Source organism: Sarcophilus harrisii, chromosome 5, assembly GCF_902635505.1.
Source record: "Sarcophilus harrisii chromosome 5, mSarHar1.11, whole genome shotgun sequence".
Lineage (NCBI taxonomy): Eukaryota > Metazoa > Chordata > Mammalia > Dasyuromorphia > Dasyuridae > Sarcophilus > Sarcophilus harrisii.
Window position 1 is genome coordinate 25914925 of NC_045430.1, and position 22205 is coordinate 25937129.

Below are 22205 nucleotides of genomic sequence, written 5' to 3' on the forward strand. Positions count from 1 at the left end.
AACTTTGTGATCTTGACCAAATGATTTGACCTTTCTTGGTCTTAATTTCTAGGTCCCTTACAACTCAACATTTAAATTTCACTGATTATTAAAGACTCCTGGTCTCCATGTATTTTTAATCCTCCCTCTATCTTTATGCCTCATATGGGCTATAAGGGACAGTCTAGCATCTCACCTAAAAGCTCATCTTCAGGTACTTGAAGAACTGTTAAAAGAGGAGAAACAATGAACATTTTGTGCTCAGTCTCAAGAAGTAGAACAGCTATCATTATGGTTAAATTGTGGAGAGACATATTTTAGATTGGTATAAAACAGGTTTTTAACAAAGGACCTATGAACTTTATATATATATATATTATATTTATATATTAATACATATATTAATACACATTTCATTTATATACTTATATTATATTATATTTATGTACATAATATATTATTTAACAGGTATGTATTAACAGTTGCATTTTAATGTAATTTTTTGTTTGTTTTTGTACTCTGTGTTCTTGTATGTATTTCAAAACGTTATTCTGGAAAGGGGCTTTATTATTCTGCCAAAGATGTGTATAATACATAAAAGGTTAAGAGCCTATGATTTAAAACAATCAAGCCAAATCCTTCCTAACTAATTGTTAGGAATAACCCAAAAGAAGAAGGGGTATCTCAAAAGCTGGTGAGTTCCCCTTGATTAGAAACCTTTAAGGAAAGACTGGGTAACTATTCATCAAATATATTTTAGAACGGTTTCTTAGATACAGGTTAATTGCTCCATTAGTTATTTATTATGCCTTACCTCCTTCCAAAATACTTTATATTAATTTTGTGTATCCTGTTTATTCAAAATAGAACTCTTGGGGTAGTCTATAGAGACTACCTTGTAGCCAGAAAATCCGGGTTCAATTCCACTCTTCTGACATATTTTGGCTGTGCTAACTGGGAAAGTTCCTGAAATTCTCAGTGCTCAAAGTAGCTCTTAAAGATTCTAAGATCCAGACATCGGATCTTAGGACTTTTCCTTACCTGGGGATGGGAATGGGAAAAGGGAAGGGAATAAGCATTTGTATAAAATCTATTATCTAGGTAGTGCAGTGTATATAGCACCAGTCCTGGAGGGAAGAAGACCCGAGTTCAAATGCAATCTCAGGCACTTAATGATAGTGGTATGATTTTAAGCAAGTCACTTAATCCTGTTTGCCTCAGTTTCTTTACCTATAAAATGACCTGGAGAAGGAAATGGTAAACCATTCCCAAATCTTTACCTAGAAAACCTCATGTGAGGTCATGGAGATGCAGATATGATTGAAACAACACAATTAAAACAACAACAAACTGAATATGTGTCAGACATTCTGCTAAACACTTTTTACAAATATTATTTCCTTTGATCCTTATATCAATCCTGTGAAGTAGATGTTCTCTTTATTTCTATTTTATAGTTGAGGTCATTTGTCTTACTCTAGAGTTCCTTAAACTACTGAAATTTTAATTGTTTCATCCATCTCTGTTCTCTAAAATATTCTCTACCTATACACACACACACACACACACACACACACACACACATGTACACACACATGCTGAATATCTGATGACTTGATTGATCAGTAAAACTATAAATAGTTTTTATGCTAAGACAATAGAAATAAGCCACAGTACATTTCTTAGAACAAGATGAAAAGGGATAAATGAAGTGACATCTCTGACAAAACAAGAAAAATAATTTGATTCACACGAGATGAATTTTTGCCATGCAGTGTGATAGCCATGTCAAGATTTCTGGAAAGGAGACCTTGATGAGTAGGTCAACCCAAATATTTAAAGAAGGCTTCTCCAGTTAAAACTATAAATGACTCAGCAAGAGTGCTGTCTCTTCCCTAGGAGCAGTCACACACTATTAGAAACCCAGATAGAAAGAAGGGAAGAAGAGGGGAAGGGGAAAGCCTCAGATCTACAAACGGCATGAGTCAGGATGAAATAGTTTGGGGCCAGTTTTCTTCAGCAGCTGTTGGCTGGTAGTCTTCATTTTCCACTTGGCTGCATGCCTTAAGTTTTCTCCACCATGCCTCAGGAACTTCTTCATACTGTAAAATAACGTCAATTCTGGGTCTCACACCTCAGCAACATCCTCTGCCCCTGAAGCTCTTCTTTTTGAAAGATGGAGATCCCCTCCCAGAGCTTCCATTTAATGAGGATGCTCAAGCTAGGCAATTAGTTGTTTCTCACTTGGCTATAGTGCTCTAGACTAATACATCATGTCCACTTACTGAATACCTCCCCCCATCCCAACTCCTAATTCCAAGACTCTTTTGTGTGTCTCAACTTCTTCCATTAGACCTTAAACTCCTTGAGGACAGGGATTGTCTTTGTTTTTCATATTTGTATTCCCAGTGTTTAACATAGTACTTAGTTCTTAAATTCCTGTCCATCTGCTATCTTCCTCTCTCCTTCCTTCCCTCCCTCCCTCCTTCTCTTCCTTCTCTCCCTTCCTCCTTTTCTTCCTTCCCTCCCTTCCTCCCCTTCCTCTTTTCCTTCCTTCCTCCCTCCCTTCCTCTCTTTCTCCTTCTTTCCCTCCTCCCTCCCTCTTTTTCTCCCTTCCTTCCTTCCTCCTCTCCCTCCCTTCCTTCCTTCTTCCCTTCCTCCCCTTCCTTCTTTTCTTCCTATCCTCCCCCCTCCCTCCCTTCTTCCCTTCCTTCCTCCCTCCCTTCCTCCTTTCCTTCTTTATTTGAATCTCCTAGATTTCTGGGAAATTTTGAAATGTATTATCAAAGAGATTGTAAATAATTACCTTGAAAAGGAAGAATTGTAATGTTAAAAGAAACAGAGCAAGACAGAGATTAGAGACCAATTCAATAGTTTATTAAATGGAGAGAAATACTGGGACCAATGGATCCCAGGGCTAGATGAGACTATCATCTCAAAGGGTCTATCCGGACAGCAAGCCTTTTATGGAATAACAAGAACATTGACATAATGCAGAGACCTAGGTGGGGATAGCCTCATAGATGGAGGTTACTGATATTCTAATGACATTAAGGAATGTCTATAACACCTTTATCTCAACCATTAAGAGGGGATGGTCATAACCTTAAGGCAGAATAAGAAATAGGACAAATGGAGGAATTGGTCATCCCATTAAAAGTGACCTTTGTCATTACAGAATAAAAGGTAATAGTCATTTCTACAAGTCACAATTGATTGCTCATGAACAAGAGGAAGCTAAGTGATGCTTTGGATAGTATTGAGTTTAAAAGTCAAGAAGACTTGAGTTCAATCCAGCCTCAAGTACTTGGTAGCTTTATGGCCCTGATCATTTAACCACATTGTGCTTTACTTTCCTCATCTGAAAAAAACGAGGACAGAGACAGAAAGAAGGAAAAGGGAGAGGGAAGTGTGGAGAAAAAAAAGAGAGAAAGCAAGTGGGAAAAGGCAAAGGGGAGGAGAAAGAGGGAGAGGAGAAGGGAAGGGAAAGGGGAGAGAAGAGACCTAAAACTTTCATAATAAGATCAGGAATGAAAAAAAAAAAAGAGATGCCCATTGCCTTCACTATTATTTGGCATGGTATTAAAAATAAATCATCATGGTATCATAGTGATAAAAAAGTGCTATAGCATTAAGCAAGAAAAAGCAATGTAGAGAATATGCAAAATCAAAGAGAAAGTGAAATTATCTGATTTTAGATAGAATGTTTTAGTTAGAGAATCTTAAAATTTATCAGGAAAAGAGTCATGGTTGTAGATTCTGTAACAAATTAATCTTTACAATTATCTGTATGTAGTTGATGAATATGACACAGGAAGAAGAAATAGAGAAAGAAATTTCATTTAAGATAAGAAAATATGTTAACTATCTGTGATTTAAATCTATCAAAGCACACAACACAGGACTTCGTTAGCATAAGACTTAGCTTTTATTTTATACTTTAAAGCTTGTAAAATGTTTCCTTTGATCCCCACCACTGTCTTGGAGGTGGTAAATGGAGAAACTGATGCAGATTTAGATTAAATGGATTATAGAATCAGTAAATGTCTGAGGCAGAATTCACATTCAGCACTTATTGTTTCTAAATTTGATACTCTCTCCAGTGAAGAAATAATCATTATTCATTTCGGACTGTGTCAATATAGCAAACTTGACAACTTTACCCCAAACATGCTTAGTGCTAGATTTTTTTTTTAATTACCATATGGGCTATGTCAGTGTAATAAAATTGACAATATTATTGAAAATATACGGTACGATTTTGTGCTGATTCATCAAATTATGAGATGGGTACCCTGAACAAGCCTGCTTACCTTACTTCTTTATCTGTAAAAATGAGCTGCCGAAAGCAATGGCAAACCATGCCAATATTTTTACTAAGAAAAACTCATCAAAAGGAGATCACAAAGAACCAGATGTGATTGAATTGAAGCACTAACTTTATAGACTTAGACAAATTATATGTTTTTTAAAAATCATTTAGAAGAATAATGGGTCAAAATATCATACATAGGATATAATGTGAAAAATAATAAAAGGGAGGGAGTTTGGCAGTATTAGATACAAAGTCTTGTTACAAATCTGATAGTAGGAAAAAATAGAAAAATACAGAAGATAATAGATATTCCAGACCTAAAGTAGATGGAACAATCAAAACCTAGAAATTATCAAGCATAGCAATCTATTGTTTTGTAAACCAAAGGACACAATTTACTACATAAGAGATTTCATTCAACAAAAGTACTTGGAAAACTAATAAGTGGTCTGAACCATAATTTTAGATGATCTTTGTACTCACATCAGAAAATAATTAAAGGAAAAATGAAGATCAGCTTTAGAACCATGTTTAGGGAAAATTTTAATAATGAGATACAGAATAGAAAATATGTTAAAGGCTGAAACAGATAATTTAATTTCAGTTTGTTATGAAAAGCATCATTCTAGGCACCATAGTTGATCCCAGCAAAGCAAAGATAAAAAATGAGAGTATCTTCTCTCAATTAGTTTATATAATACTAGATATACATATACATATACAAAGATAAAAGATAATATAAATTAGATCATAATTTTGAGTTGAAGGAGCTTTGACTCTTGGGAGAATCAAGTAGAACTTAATATTGGAGGCAAGGCTTGAACCTTACAGGAAAACTGAGAGGTCAGGCTAAAAAAAAAAGAAAGACCATTCTAAGCACATCATAGACATAGTCCCATAGAAAGGCATGGAGACAAGAGATTAAATATTAATTAAGAAATTAAATAATTTAAGTATTAAATTATATATTATCTTTGGAGAACAGCCAAGTAAACTAGTTTGGTTAGAATATAGTATTAGTTTGAAAAAGCAGACTGGAGGCTCATAGACAAGGAACTTGAAATGCTACATAAAGGAGTTATTATTTTAGACTAGAGCTTTATGGAGAACTATTTCAATTTACTGACCAGGGAACTGAAATGGTCAGACCTGTGGTTCTGAGAAATTATTATAGCAGCCGTGTGGGAAAAGTGGAGAGAAAATCCTGATTATGTAAAATTTAAAAAGCTTTTTAGAAATACTGTCAGAACTGCCAATATTAGAAAACAAACTAATTTTAAAAATCTTTACATTAAATATATCTAATAAAAATGCATCTATTCTTTTTTTAGACTTTATTTTTCTTAAGGATTTTTATAGGGGAGATTTCTTTCACAACATTTCTTATAAAAATGTTTTGCTTTCTTAACATCCTTTCTTAATATGCTTAATGTGCTTTCTTAATGAGGGGATAAGGGAGTCAACTTGAACTCAAAGTTTTAAAACAAATGTAAAAAATGGTTTTAAATATAAGTGGGGAAAATAAAAATATTTTTAAAATAATAAAAATGCATATCTAACATCTGTAGAAAATTGAACTAAATTTGTAAGATTGAGGGCCATTTTCCAATGGACGGGGGTGGGGGGAGGAGGGGGGGAGGAAGATAAGAACAAACAGTTGGAACAGTGGATAGGACATTAGAGGTAGAATCAGGAAGAATTCTAATCTTGCCTCAAGCAAGTACTAACTGTATGATCCTGAGCAAGTCACTTAACTTACATTTACCCCACTTTCCTCCTCTCTAAAATTAAGATAGTAATAGTATTTCCAGATTGTTGTGAGGATTAAATATTTTTTAATATTCTCTGCAAACCTAAAAGCACCATACAAATACTAGTGATTATTGTTGATATGGTCACCTGAAAAAAATTCTAAGAGGTAAAGCTGGATTTATGAGAAGAAAATCCTTCTACCAGTTAAGTTTGGCAGGTTTTTGATAAGTCTTAGAGACTTGCCAGAAGCTGGATTTGACTCCAGGGCATGTGCCTGAGCTTTCTCTACTTCACCCTAGATGCTAGAGCAGAGTTGTCCAATGTATAGCAACATTCCTCCTTCTGAGTCAGATAAAAATGTAATTGAAACTCCGAGGTACCACCTCACACCTCTCAGATTGGTTAAAATGGCAGGAAAATCTAATAATGAATGTTGAAGGGGATGTGGGAAAACTGGAACACTAATACATTGTTGGTGGAATTGTGAAGTGATCCAACCATTCTGGAAAGTGATTTGAAACTATACTCAAAAAGTTATCAAACTGTACATATCCTTTGATCCAGAATCACCACTCTGGGGAAATAATAAAAGAGAGGAAAGGACCCACATGGGCAAAAATGTTTGTAGCAGTTCTTTTTATGGTAAGCATTGAATTGGAAAATGAGTAGGTGCCCATCCATTGGGTGATGGCTAAGTAAGTTGCAGTACATGAAGGTAATGGAATACTATTGTTCCATAAAAAAATAATGAACAAGCTAATTATAGAAAGGCCTGGAAAGATTTACATAAACTGATGCAGAGTGAAACAAGCAGAACCAGGAATACTTTGTACACAGTAACAACAGGATTGTGCAATTATCAACTGTGAAAGACTTGGTTTTGCCAAGGCAATCCCAATAAATTTTGGATAGAAAACACCATCTGCATCCAGAAAGAAAACTATGGGGATTGAATGTAAATTAACACATGTTATGTTCACATCTTTTTTCTGTTTGGTTTTTTTTTTTTGTCTCTGATGATTTTTCCTTTTTTTTCTAACTTTTCTCTCCCAAAATGAAATGTGTATCTAAAAAGTTAATATACATGCATAATCAGAAAAAATAAAACAATTAAAAAATAAAAATGTAATTGGGAAATATTTAACATTGTAAAGATGTAATGGGGTATAGATTATATTAATAAGTGGTTTTCTTGGTGTGCAGCCCACAAGGATCTTTGTGTATGATTTATGAATGTTCCTATTTGGCTAAATGCCTTGAATGGCATAGCTAGAACGTGTGACCAATGAGCGTGAACTCAGGACTTCTTGATTTCAAGGCCACCTTTCTGTCCATTAAACCTGTTGTCTCATCTGCAGATGACAAAGCTTTCTGAAATCTCTAGTTACAAGTCTCACTTTGTTGAGTTATTTGATTAGCTAATGCTCTGTGGGGTGTTGGTAGATGGAAGCCATGGCTCCAGCTTGGATTGCAGTGCTAAGATTGGTTATGTTGTATTACTAAAGCTAATAGAGTTCTTTCAAAGTCCATCACAAGTTCTACATAAAAAAAGGCTATAGGGAACACAAATCTCTTTTCATCTACTTGTATACATGGGAAAAATCAAAGCTCAGGAAATAAATTGGCTTCTCCAAAGATACGTAACTAATAATTATCTAAAGTGTACTTGATCCTGGGATTCCAAAACTCATTACAACTCACTCAGGCTACATAAAGAATCATAGATTTAATAAAGGAAGAAAACTTAGACATCATTGAATCTAACTCCCTTATTTTACAGATGAAGAAACTGAGGCTGAGCAGCTTGCCATGTTACACATAATAAATGGATTTTAACCCATAGGATTTAAACCCATAACTTGCTTTATTGGGAGCTGGTTTCTTACCCATTGTGACACACTGCTTTTCTAATGTTAAAATAAATGCATGATTCATAAAGCAATGTGTATTAAAAATAAATAAGCTTCCTACAATAAAAATAAAACAAACAAAAAATAGGAATTTTCTTTTAGTTTTTGTATCTTCTAAAACCATACTGTTTAGCATATAGTATGAGCTTAATTTTTTTCATCAATATATATTCACTCATGCATGCATTATCTAGATGAACAATAATTTTAAAAGTCTTTCATAGATTTTTTTCTTGAGGCTAGATTGTTTCTTGAAATGAAATAGAACTATAAAAACAAAAACAAAAAAACCTCTGCCTGTGGGGAAAAAAAAGAAATGCAAAATAAAGTTAGAAAATATTGGAAAATAAGAGGCAAATTCATTGGATTTTTCTTCTTTAAAATATTTATTTTTTGCTCCATTTTTAGTTCCAAGCCATTTCCTTACTTCTCTTCCAATATACATATATGTTTATACATATATATATATATATATATATGCACACACATATATAATGTATATTATAAAACCATATAATACATAATCCATATATCAGTTCTTTCTCTGGTTATGGTCAGCATCTTCTTTAATCAATTCTTTGTAGCTGATTTGAATATTCATAAAACTCAGAATAACTTATTCATAGTTACTCTTCCAAAAAAACATCGCTATCACTGTACATTAGTGTTCTCTTGGTTCTGCTTGTTTCACTCTTCATTATTTCATACAAAACTTTCCAGATTTTTCTAAAATCAACTTGCTTATCATTTCTTGCCTCATAATATTGTTTCATGCCAATTATATGCCACATCTTATTTAACCATTTCCCAGTTAATAGACATCCTCTCAAGTACTAGTTTTTTTTCCCCCTCACCATAAGAAAAACACATTGTTGAAGGAGTAATAATACAGGTATATTCATAACTACTATTATTGTAAATTAGTATAACCATTCTGGGGAAAGTATTTGGAATTATATAAGAAATGTTACTTAGTTGATCATTGCCTTTTTTCCAGAAATTCAGTTGTTAGTATGATATCCCCAAAAAGATATTTACAACAAAAAAAATATAGAAAAATATTCATATTACTATTATTTGTGAGAACAAAAAGCTGAATGCGAAGTATGTGCTTAGTGGTTGGATAGTGGACAAAAATTTCCATCTACCATATAAGCATAATGGATATTATCACAACACAAGGCACAACTAATAGGAAGAATTCAGGAATACACATAGAAGACTCCTGTGAAATGTTAGAGTAGAAAAAGGTTTATATGGAATAGAAGAATTTATGTTAAATCTTACTTCTGGTTTTTCTACCTGTATGACTTTGGATAAGTCACTGTACCTTCCAGTGCCTCAGTTCCCTCATGTGTAAAAAGAAAGTATTGAACTAGATCAGAAGTTCTTAACCCTTTTATGTCTATATTATGGACTCCTTTGGCAGTATGGTAAAACCTGTGAATGATTTCTCAAATTAATATTTTATGCATAAAATAACATGCATAGAGTCACAAAGGGAAACGGTCATATCGTAATACTGCTTCAATATAATTTTTTCAAAAATTCTAGTTTATGAATCTTAGTTTAAGAACCCCTAAATTATATGATCTCAAAGATTTCTTCCAGCTAATTCTATACTCTTTGGGTGAAGAAAGCAGATCCAAAAATATACACATGGTTACGATGATATAAATAAAGTCAACATGGAGAGACTACAAAATTCCAATCAAATATAATTTTTAATATTATAACTTACTATCCAAATTTTTAAAATAATGCTTTTTTTTACGTTTGTTAAGTGGTTTTCCAGGAATGTCTTTGATACATTCATTTATTTGGATACTTATTGGGAAATATTTATTGATTTAAAATAAATTTATATCACTAAATTAAAAAGAAAAGTTTCTTTGAGTGGGAATATGGATTCACAGATTTATAGCTGGAAGAAGCCTTTGAAGCCATCAAATCTAAACCCCCATTTTACAGATAAAGAGAATGAGCTCTAGAGACCTTAAGTGGGTTGGCCAGAGTCATACAACTATTAACTATATAAGGCATGTTTTTAACACAAATATTCCTGACTGCAAACCCAGTGCTCTAACTACTACATCACATAGACTCTTTATCTTTATGGAACTTGACCTATTTAATATGAAATCTCTTTCTCTTGCTAGTTGACTGATCAATCTCATTTGCAACCATATATTAATTCAATAAGACATTTTAGGGCTACTTCTTTTCAGTAAGTGATCAAATACCATTCTTTAGTTTCTTTATTTGTGTGTGTGAGGCAATTGGGATTAAGTGATTTGCCCAGGGTCACACAGCTAGGAAGTATTAAGTGTCTGAGACCAGATGTGAACTCAGGTCCTCCTGACTGCAGGGCTGGTGCTCTCTCCACTGTGCCATCTAGCTACCCCCTACCTGCCCCATTCTTTAATTTCTAAAATATAAAATACTATCTAATTCAGAAGCCTAATTTTTACAGATGAGAAAACCGAAACTCAGAAAAGTTACTTGACTTTCCCAGGTTTTCATAGATTATACATCAGAGTCAGGAGGAGCCCTGAATATATCTAATTCTAAATTCATTGTTTTTCTTTTCCACATAGCATGTAATTTATTTAGCTGTGCCCCAATCAATGGATCTCACTTTGTTTTTAGTTCTTTGTTATGCTACGAATGTGCTATCTTTTGAAGCCAGTAAGTGACTTATATTGATGGAAAAGAGATGGGAACATGTGTGCCAAAGAAGAAATAATCAAGTTGTATGCCATGAACAATGAATGAGTACATTTATCTGCAGCAAAGGGCTTATAGAGAGGATTCAGGAGAAATAGACTTGGTAAAATTGGGGTTCCTAAAGTTAATCCAAACAGTTTCATTCTGATGCATAAGGTAATAGAAAGCCACTGTGGATTCTTCAAGGCAAGACTGACAAAGAAAATAGTCTTGGAAGGAGACTATTCAAATGGTTTTCTATGAGTAGAACTGCTTGGCAAAGGTGGAGAAAGCTTTTGTTGTAGCTGATGTAAAGGATATTAAAACCTGGATATTAGCTGTGAAATGGGAAAGAAAAAGTTATGTTTCAAGGGCCAAGCTACAGTTTACAGGACTTGAAAACAAACTTAATATGAAGGCTAAAAAAGATAATGTTCTTGCTGCAGAAGATGTAAAAATAATAGGGAGATTACTAGCTTGCAGCACAGGGCAACTGGTAGAACCATTAAGGTAATAATAAGGAGATTGAAAAGCAACCAGGGGATTTAAAATTAGAAGGGAACTTGAACATTTTTTGTCTGGGAGTTCTTAACTTTTTTGAGTCACAGACTATTTGGTATGTGCTAGAAATCATGGGCCTCTTCTCAGAATAATTTTTTATTGACTATGTTCATAATCAAGAGGAATATTACAATTCAAAGAGGGCTTGTTGACAACAGAGTTGCACTTTTTCCCCATCCAAATTTGATGAGTTCTTGAAGTCATTAATGTCTTCTCTCATTTTATAGTGGTTTCCATTAAATCTAACTCTGATACCTCATCATAGTATTGAGGTCACCCTGAGTTTTCAGAGCATAGGTATTGGCAGGTGTTTGTCATGCTAGACAGGTTTTGAATATGATTTCAGAAATAAATTGCCTCCTCTCTATAAGACCAGTTATTTGTTCATGAATCTTTGGCGAAGACAACCCAGGAAAACAAATAAAATAAGGATAACACATGAAAAAGTGGTAAGAAAATTGTATATTTAATCTGAAGAAGAGAAGATTGAGATATTAGAATTTGAGGGGCAGAGGAAAAATTTAATTTCCTCCACTTGGTCCTAGAAAGCAAAAGAAGGAAAAGCAAAAGGACTTTTCGGGGTATAGATGTTAGCTTAAAGGGAGGAAAACCCTCCTGACAATGTAAGATGCCCCTAAATGGGTTGACTATTGTATCATTTAGTGAGCTCTTGTTGCTAGAAGTATTTCAGCAGAGTTTGGAACTCTACAGTGGTTACTGTAGCATTTTTGCATGCTTTAGCTTAAACTAGATCACCTTTTGGGTTTTTCCACTTCAGAGATTTCATGTTTCCAATCTGTCAGTTAACAAGCTTAGTATTAAGTGCTCACTATGTAGCACTTGCTTGTCCTTTATTCTTGAAGAGGACTATAACATCAGGGAGGTGATACCATGACCTGTAAGTGAATTAGCTTCAAATGAGAAAGAGCTGTGCCAAGTCACCAGCCTCACTTTCTCCTTCAGAGCCATCTAGGTCCAGTGCCAAGATACAGATCAGAATGCTTGGAGATGATGCTGGAGGCAGCAGGAGACCTTGGCCTTTTTAAGCTAAGGTCTTTATCAGGTTTCAGTTTGACTAAGGCAATGCTCATTCACTGATTAAGACTAGGTAGGTAAGAATTGAGGTAAAAAATGGCTTTTTTTTACCTCGTTAAAAAATCATTCTGGGAGTGGGAGACCCTCGGGGCTTTTGGTCTAGACCAAAACAATTGCTATTTCCATCATCTACAGGACTGAAGATAGAGACCAAAGCAAAACTAAATGCAATTTAATTATAATTTTTGGTAATGATTTTTTAAAAATCATGGCATTAATATGTAATGATTTCCATTTATAAGCAAAGTCTAGAATAGTCATTCTCTCTTCCTTTTACTTTCTCTGTTCCTGTGGAAAGCAGCACCATCCACCAAGTCCCCCAGACTCACAACCTGGAAGCCATCCTGGGATCCTCACTATCTCTCATCCCCCAAATCCAATCTGTTACCAAAGTCTGTCACTTTCACCCTTGCAAGATCTGTTGTATGTGCCCCTCTTTTTCTTCTGGCACTACCACTACTTTAGTCCAAAACCTCATCACTTCATGCAATAATGCAATAATAAACTCGCTTTAAGTTTCTCTTCAATCCATCCCCCATTCAGCCACTACATTAAATTGATTTTCCTAAAATGCAAGTCCAATTCTGTTAACACCTACTTAATGTACTACAGCAGTCCCCTATTGTCTCTAGGAGCAAATACAAAATGCTGTTTTGTTCCCTAAATTCTTCACAACCAAGCATCCATCTACCTTTTCAATCTTCCTACATTTATTCTTGACATGTACTCTTCAGTCCAGGGACACCAGCCTCCTCGATTGTTGTACAAACTAGACTCCATCTCTCAGTTCCAGACATTTTCTCTGGCTGTCTCCAATGCTTGCAATGTTCTCCTTTATCCTCTCATACTATTGACCTCCCCTCGCTTTCTTTAAGTACCAATTAAAATCCCAGCTTCTAAACGAAACCTTTCCTAACCCCTCTTCATTCCGTTGTCTTCCCTGTGTTATTTATTAATCATTTATCCTACATATATTTTAATATATATATATATATTTAGATTTCATGTTCTTATTTATATTCTCAGCAATTAGCACAGTACCTGTCACATAATAGCCACTTAATAAATGTATTGGTTCAATTCCAAGCATTAGTAGAGTTATCTGTACAGGACTTGACATCTTCTAGATCTATGCATGTTACTATTTTCCTACAATTAAAAGTTCTTTGTTTTCATATTGACACATCTTTCCTACTTTGTCAATTAATTTATCCAACATTTTTCTATCAATTCATCAACAAAAACTATTTCTGGTAATCTGACTGTTACTCTCACTGATCCTGTACTTTATTTTCTATTTTCGTTGGCTTTGCTTCTCTTCTCCTCTTTTATTATCTCCTCTCCCACTACCTGAACTGGATTATCTTTTTTTTTTTTTTCTCTTCTCTGACTCTTTAAAGCACATTCATTCTTTAAGGCTCTCTTCATTGCTGTCCAATTATTTAATGGCAGCCTATAAATCTAATGTGATCTTAGACTCTCTTGGCAGAGAAGTAATTTTTAAAAATAACATATGGATAATCCCTCTACATGTCACCTTATTCAAACCTCATCTGGAGTCTTATGATCAATTTTGGCCACAATATTTATAGGAAGGACCTTGTTAAGCAGGAAAGCATCCAGAGAAGAATAGGCAAGATGGTGAATGGACTCACTATCATTCCATGTGAGGACAAATTGTAAAAATGGCAAATTTTTACTTCTGATAAGAGAAAATCTCAGAGGCATATGATGGATGACTTAAAATATTTAAAGAGGATTTGTACTTACTTTGCCTGATCTCCAGAGGGCAAATCTAGAAAAAATTTGTCCTTCCCATCTGCCTTCATTTGCTGCTAAGAAATGAAATTCAGAGAAATGTCTTATGGCTTGTGAATGAGCTGGCACTAGAACTTATTGCTTGTAAGAGCAATGGGTGAAAGTTGGAGAGACAGACTTAAGAGTGCTATAAGGAAACACTTCCTATAAATCAAAACTATCATAAAGTAGAAGAAGGTACTTCTGCAGATAGTGGATTCCCTTTATCTAGTGGTCTTTACCACAGGTTTCAAAGCAGTTTGTCAATTATCTTGTGGAGATTTTTTTTTCCTAAGGTAGAAATAGGGTGAGATGGCCCTTATACAATGAGATTCACAGAATTTTAGAATCTCAGCAGTGGACCTGATTAACTGTTCTAGTTCTTTTCATATCTTCCAAAGAATTTCAGCTATAGTATTCCTTACTTTACTTAAAGACCTCCAGGGTGGGTATGGGTGGGCTTTTATGTGCATATGCATAAGCAACACTTGTTGGCTGTATCAATAAGTGCTGAATTATAAAATGTTTTAAAAACTTCAGATGAAGGTACCAAGTTGAGAGATGGCAGGGATCTATTTTTGAAAGTAAACATTCTAATTTCTCCTCCCATGTGAGTAGACTCCTCTCACTTGGGTGATTTGGAGATGTGCAAAGCCAATCTACACACCCTACCATTCATCCTGGTGTTTTATACTATTATTTTGTTCTCGTATGGTTTCTTCAGTATTTGTGGACATAGCTAGTCTCTCCCTCACTAGATTGTAAGCTTGTTGAGGACAGAGACTATATTTAGTGCTCATTATCCATAAGAACATCTAGCTCATTGCCATGAACCTAGCAGATACTCCTTGCCTTTTTGTCGAATTGTGAATATTTTATAAATGACTGCATGCTGAATACATATTGGTTAAGTTAGGATCTAAAATCTGCTGCATGAAATTATTTAAGTCTCTTTAGTTCAAACACTCAAAATGCAGAAGGTAGCGAGGGGGAGATCTACATCAACTTTGAAAACCTCTCAACCTCAACCCAACCCATGTAACAAAAATGAGTGTGACAACATACAAAGCTGGTATCTAATAAGAGCTTGTGGATTAATTAAATTTTATAATGTATAATAAACCTTTCTGTTTTGTTGCCTTGTGATTTGATTTATATTTTCCCAAGGTCATAGCATCTTAGGTTTAGATTTAGAAGGAGCTTTAAAGCTAGACCAATCTCTTATTTTTACAGAAAAGGAAAACTGAGTCCCAAATTGCTTAAGTGCTTAAAGTCACACAGGAGGTAAACATCAAAGGTAGGCTTTGAACTCAGGTCTTCTGAGTCTAGCATCTAAGCTTTATCTACTATCATCTCTCTCATGAACTGTTCCTTCTGATATTTTAGTCATGCTGACTGTGGTCATAGAGGTTCCAAATGGAATCAGAAATGTTCAGATATTAGGTAAAAACATGAAACTCCAACCTTATAGCACATGAATTCTCCCCATTTCTTATTTAAATGTCTCATTACAGGGAAAATTTACCTTATTTTCACCTTTCTTTTTCCACTTAGCTTCTTCCTCAACTGAACCTTTTCATCCACTCTCTTTGCTCAAGAAAATCAAGAAGGAGACTAGAAAAATAAAGGAAGCTCTTTCATGCTGTCAGAAAAGCATTATGTTCTAATTAACAAACAGTGCTTGAACCCAAGCCTCCTTTATTAGATCTATTTATACATGCTCATTGCTATGAACTTGTCGTTTCTCTAGGTGGTAATTAAACCACATTAATACTAACCTCTTGCACCGAGATGCTTTACTTTTCCAGAGGATTACATTTCAGAAAAGTGAGCTAATGTGGTAAATATTTCTTAATTAACTCAAGGCTTTTCAGAAGCTTCTGAAAAGTAAACTGGTTTTTTTTTTTTCCCCTCCCTAATAATACTAAATGTTGTCCTTCCAAGGGCTTTGCTTTTTGATTATTGCTATAATTTAGAAGATATTTTAAGTCTTCAGCTTTCTGCTCAAGGAATACATTCCTGTATTTAAAAAAAAATGCTGGTTGTTAGAATGATGCTTTAAAGTTGGCAAGGAATCACAGGATTCTAGTCTTGGTCAAGTCTTCTAAGAGCCTCAAGCTCATCTCTTTTATCCAGCAAGAATATTCTCTGGAAAATCTGGAAGAATTACTTGACATAAAGGCTAAAGCAATGAGATGAATCTAATATGATGAGATTCCGTAAGCCTCAGGTACAAAAAAAACTCTTCATAAGTAATGAAGCATGGATGAATGGCAGTTCTGAAAATAATCTTGGGGCTTTAGTAGCCGATAGTTTCAGTTTTTGTAGAGAGCACTGTCAGTATGCATCATAAGAGTCATGTATAGCAGCTAATGTGGTATTGGGTTATATAGTTAAAGACGGTGTAGCTTTTAGGAAAAGGAAGTGCTGGTCCCCTTGTACTCTGCTCTAGTTAGTCCTCATGTGGAATACTGTATTTAATATGGAGCATCACAAATTAAGAATAAATATAGGCAACCAGGATAGTGAAGAGCCTTGAATCTATGATTTTTAAAGATTTGTTGAAGGAAGTGGATATATTTGACCTATGGAAGACAGGAGAGTGTGGTAGTGGTCCTTAAGTATTTGAAAAGATTGTTGTATTGGAAGATGATTCAGATATATTCTGGTTAGCCCCAGAGGAAAGAGACAGGAATAGTTTTAAGAAGTTGCAAAGAAATCAATTTAGAATTGTTATCAGGAATAACTTTTTAATCCTAAAATATCAATTGAAATACTTTTTGAGAGGCTAAGATTTCTTACTTCTTCAAGGTCATTAAAAAAAAAAAAACAACAATTTTTTTTTAGTATTTTATTTTCCCCCAGTTACTTGTAAAAAACAAACTTCAACATTTGTTTTTAAAACTTTGAATCCCAGATTCTCTCCCTTCCTTCCCCACCCCACTTTGAGAAAGCAAGAAATTCAAGATAGGTTATACATGAGTAGTCGTGCAAAATATTTCCATAGTAGTTATTTTGTGAAAGAAAACAGACAAAAACAAAACAAAACCCTCAAGAAAAAATAAGGTAAAAAAAGTATGCTTCAATCTATATTCAGACACCATCAGTTCTTTTTCTGAGTAAGGATAGGATTTTTCATCATTAAGTTCTTCAGAGTTGTTTTATATTTTTGTATTGCTGAAAATAGCTAAGTCATTCACAGCTGATCACCTTACAATATTGCTGTGACTTTGTAGACAGTACCTTTCACTTTGTATCAGCTCATGAAAGTCTTTCCAAGTTTTTCTCAGAGCACCTTGCTTAAAATTTCTTCTAGCATACTAGTATTCCATCAAAATCATATACTATGGTTTGTTCAGCCACTCCCTAATTGATGGACATGCCCTTAATTTCCAATTCTTTGCCCCTAGAAAAGTTACTATAAATATTTTTGTACATATAAGTCCTTTTCCTTTTTTATTTTTTAAATATCTTTTGGGATAAAGACCTAGTAGAGGTATTTTGAGGTCAAAGAGTTTTATAGCCCTTTGGCTATAGTTCCAAACTGCTCTCCAGAATGGTTAAATCAATTTACAACTCCACCATCAATTCATCATTGTTTCATTTTGTCCACATCTCTTCTACCATTTTTCATTTTCCTTTTCTGTTCTATTAGTCAATCAAGTATGTATGATGCAGTATTTGAGAATTGTTTTAATTTGCCTTCCTCTAATCAATAGTGAGTTAGAGCATTTTTTCATATGGCTATGGAGAGCTTTGATTACTTCAGCTGAACACTTTATACTTTTTTATCTTTTGATCATTTATTAATTGGAGAATGGCTCTTATTTTTATAAAATTTCATTTAGTTCTCTATGTTTAAGATATGAGACCTTTATCAGAAAACTTGTTTCCATTTTTTTTTTCATAATTGCTGTTCTAACTGTATTCCCCATCCCCATTTATTCTATTCTCTCTCACTTTTCATCTTGTTCCTTCTCAAGTGTTTTGCTTCTGACTCCCTCCTCCTTCAACCTGACCTCCATTATATCTCCCCCATCCCCTTCCCTCCTACTTTCTATTGAGGTAAGATAAATTTCTATAGCAATAAGTCTAAATGTTGTTCCCTTTTTGAGCCAATTCTGATGAGAGTAAGGTTCACTTGCTGTCCCTTAACTACTCTCTAACCACCACTGAAAAAGTTTTTTCTTGCCTTTTGAGATAATTTACCTCATTCTACTTTTTTTTTTCTCCCAGAACATTCATTTCCCAATCTTTAATTTTATTTTTAAAAATATCATTCCTTCACTTTTAATTAACTTCCAGTTCTTTGCTATTACAAAAAGAGCTGCTACAAATTTTTTTGTACATGTAGGTTCTTTTCCCTTTTTTGTGATCTCTTTGAGATACAGGTCCAATAAAGACACTGCTAGATCAAAGGATATACACAGTTTGACAGCCCTTATTGCTCTCCATATTGGTCTCCAGATTGCTTGGATCAATTCATAACTCCATCAACAATGTAGTAGTATTCCAATTTTCCCACATTCCCTCCAATACCTATTATCTTCTCCTGTCATTTTAGCCAATCTGAGAGGTGTGTAGTGGGATCTTAGAGTTATCTTAATTTGTATTTCTCTGATCAATAGTGATTTAGGGCATCTTTTCATATGTTTGGAAATGGTTTTAATTTCTTCTTCTGAAAATTGCTTGTTCATATCCTTTAACCATTTATCAATTGGAAAATGGCTCGTATTCTTATACATTTGAGTCAGTTCTCTATATATTTTAGAAATGAGGCCTTTATCAGAGCCCTTGGATGTAAGTTTTTTCCAGTTTACTATTTCTTTTCTAATCTTCTCTGCATTGATTTTTTTTGTACAAAATCTTTTTAACTTATTATAATCAAAATTATCCATTTTTCATTCCACAATGTACTCTAGTTCTTCTTTGGCAACAAATTCCTTCCTTCTCCACAGAAATGAGAGGTAGACTATCTTTTGTTCTTCTAATTTGCTTATAGTATTAATTTTTATGTTTAAATCATGAACCCATTTTGACTTTATCTTGATATAGGATATTAAATGTGGATCAATGTCCAATTTCTGCCATACTAATTTTCAGTTTTTCCACCAATTTTTGTCAAATACTGAGTTCTTACCCCAGAAACTGGGATCTTTAGGTTTATCAAATTCTAGATTATTGTAGTCATTGACTATTGTGTCTTGTGAACCTAACCTATTCTACTGATCAATTATATCTTAGCCAATACCAAATGGTTTTCATTGAATACTGGAACATTTTTTCTTTACTAATTTCTTGAAAGATGATATCTAGGCTGATTCAAACCAATTCCAATTGCTCAGTGATGAAGAGAGGAACTGAGTGTGGCCCCAACATAGCATTCTCACTCTTTCTGTTATTGTTTGCTTGCATTTTGTTTTCTTTCCCAGTTTCTTTTTTTTCTTCCTTTTTTATCAAGTATTCATGCCTCTGTTTTATAAATAAAAAGCTTTAATTAAAAAAAGAAAAAAGAAATCTAGGTTCTTTTTTTGATCATAGCTTTCAGGTAGTCCAGTAATTTTAAAATTATCTATTTTGGATCTATTTTCCAGGTCAGTTGTTTTTCCAATGAGATATTTCACATTGTCTTCTATTTTTCCATTCTTTTAATTTAATTTTATTGTTTCTTGATTTTTCATGAAGTCATTAGTTTTCATTTTTCTCAATTCTGGTTCTTAAAGAATTATTTTCTTCAGTGAGTATCTCCTTTACCACGTGGCCAAGTCTGTTTTATTAAGGTGTTATTTTCTTCAGTGTTTTTTGAGTATGTCTCCTTTACTAAGCTATTGACTTGTTTTTCATGATTTTCTTGCATGACTCTCATTGTTTTCCCATTTTTCTATCTTTCTCCCTTACTTAATTTTCAAAATCCTTTTTGAGCTCTTCCATAAAATTTTATGAGACAAGTTTATATTTTTCTTGAAGACTTTAGATGTAAGAATTTTCACTTTTTTTTTCTTCTTTTGAGTGTGTTTTCATCTTCCTTGTCACCATAGACACTTTCTGTGAGGAGGTTCCCTGCTCCACTGTGACTGCAAGCTGTGGTGTGCAAGTGCTCTTCTTCTTCTCCCTGGGACTGCTACCCAGGTCTGTGACCTAGATCCAAATATGGGAAAAGCAACAGAATCTGCCCTATTATTAGCAAAGAGACTCATATTCTCCTGCTGACCAATTGTTTGACTCTGTATAATCTATGGACTGAGAACTCCAGAAGTTATGGCTGCTGCTGCTGATTTAGTAATTCCCAAGGTCTACTCCTGATTTTCGAGAGAGAGAGAGCTGTGCTGGTATAATTCACTCACCCAGGGGTGACAGGCCTTTTCTTCTGATCTTCTAGGTCATCTTGGCTTGGAAAATTGTTTTATCCCATTGGGGGGGGGGTCTGCTGTTCTAGAATTTTTGTTTAGAATCATTATTTAAAAGATATTTGGAGGGGTTTGGGGAGAGCTCAGGTGAGTCCCTCCTTTACTCTGCCTTCTTGGCTCTGCCTCCTCTTCTTCAAGGTCTTCAAGCAGAAATTGGACATTTATTTATTGACTATATTATGTTGGAGTTTTTTTTTGTTTTAGGGATTTGACTTGATGGTGACTATGGGCCCTACCAGCTCTCAATTTATGTGATTCTATAATTTACCATGGGAGCAAGATTTAAAAATAATTTTAGTCATCAGTGGATGTTCTCACTTATTTGCTTTTTTGAATAAAGGGAGACTGATCTAAACTCTTTTTAAAAAACATAGAATCACTTTTTTTTTTTTTCAAGTTGGATAGGACTTTGGGAGTCATTTCTCTACTATTATAAGAACCATTTCTACAATAGTCATGATTTTCATCCATGTTCAGCCTGATTATTTCTGGAAATTAGGGATTTTACTACATCATGAGACAGGGAGCCCAGTTCTGATTGGCAGAAAATATTGGTTAAAATTTAACTAAAATCTTTTGAACATGTGGCTTACACCCTGGAGATAAGTGAAATATATTGGATTGTTCTTCCTAATGACAATAATTCAAATATGTGAATATAACTATCAGTTTCCCAAGGTCTTCTCTTTTGTATGTTAAATATTAAGTAACTACAACCATTTCTTATCTGACATGGACAACATTGCCCTTTCTATTCTGATGGCTTTCCTTAGTTTGTCTCTTATTTTGTCAATCTCTGTTATTGGAAATAGTTTTCAAAACTAGCTCTACTTTCCTGTCTCATCAAGTAGCTTCTAGTGGAAATAAATAAATATCTGATGAATGATCTTGGGATTGCCCAAAAGATATTATTATAATGAATTTTCATCATACACATATCCTAATAGGTAGAAAGCTAGCCTAAGAATCAAAAAGTTCTGCATTTATGAAGTATTTTCAGGCTTTGTGATTATGGACAAGTCATCCAGGCAATTTTTTAAATTGTCTACAGTTATTTTATTTTATATTTTTGATTTCACATGTGCATTCACTTTTTATATAATTTCCATATGAGTCATTGGAAGAATAAAATCGGAACAAATAGAAAAACTAAAACAAAAGGAAAAAAAAGGGGGGAAATAATATATTGTAATCTGCAGTCTCCATAGTTCTCTTTCTAAATGTGGATGGTGCTTTTTATCCAAAGTTGATTGGAATTACCTTAGATCACACAATTGCTGAGAACAGCTAAGCCTTTTATAGCTGAATATCACACAATCTTCTTGTTGCTGTGCATGATGTTTTCCTGGTTCTTCTTGCTTCACTTAGCATCTATTTATGTAAATCTTTCTAGGATTTTCTGAAATCACCGTATCATTCCATTACTTTCATATACCATATTCAGCCATTCCCCAATTGATAGGCAGCCACTCATTTTCTAATTCTTAGTCACCACAAAAAAACAAACAAACACAAAAAAACCCTGTTACAAACATTTTTGTACATGTGGGCCCTTTTCCCTCTTTTATGATCTTTTTGGGATACAAACCCACTGCTGGATCAACAGGTATGCATTGTTTGGGGAAAATGCTCCCAATTCAGGAACCATGATATGAATGAGCCAACAAAAGAAAATGAAAAGGG

General features: G+C 34.1%; 1 protein-coding gene across 12 annotated transcripts in view; it reads left to right on the top strand.

Moving 5' to 3' along the window:
* Positions 1-22205, top strand: part of ANKS1B (ankyrin repeat and sterile alpha motif domain containing 1B) — a 1348113-nt gene that overhangs the window by 418746 nt on the left and 907162 nt on the right. The gene's annotated exons all lie outside the window — the stretch shown is intronic.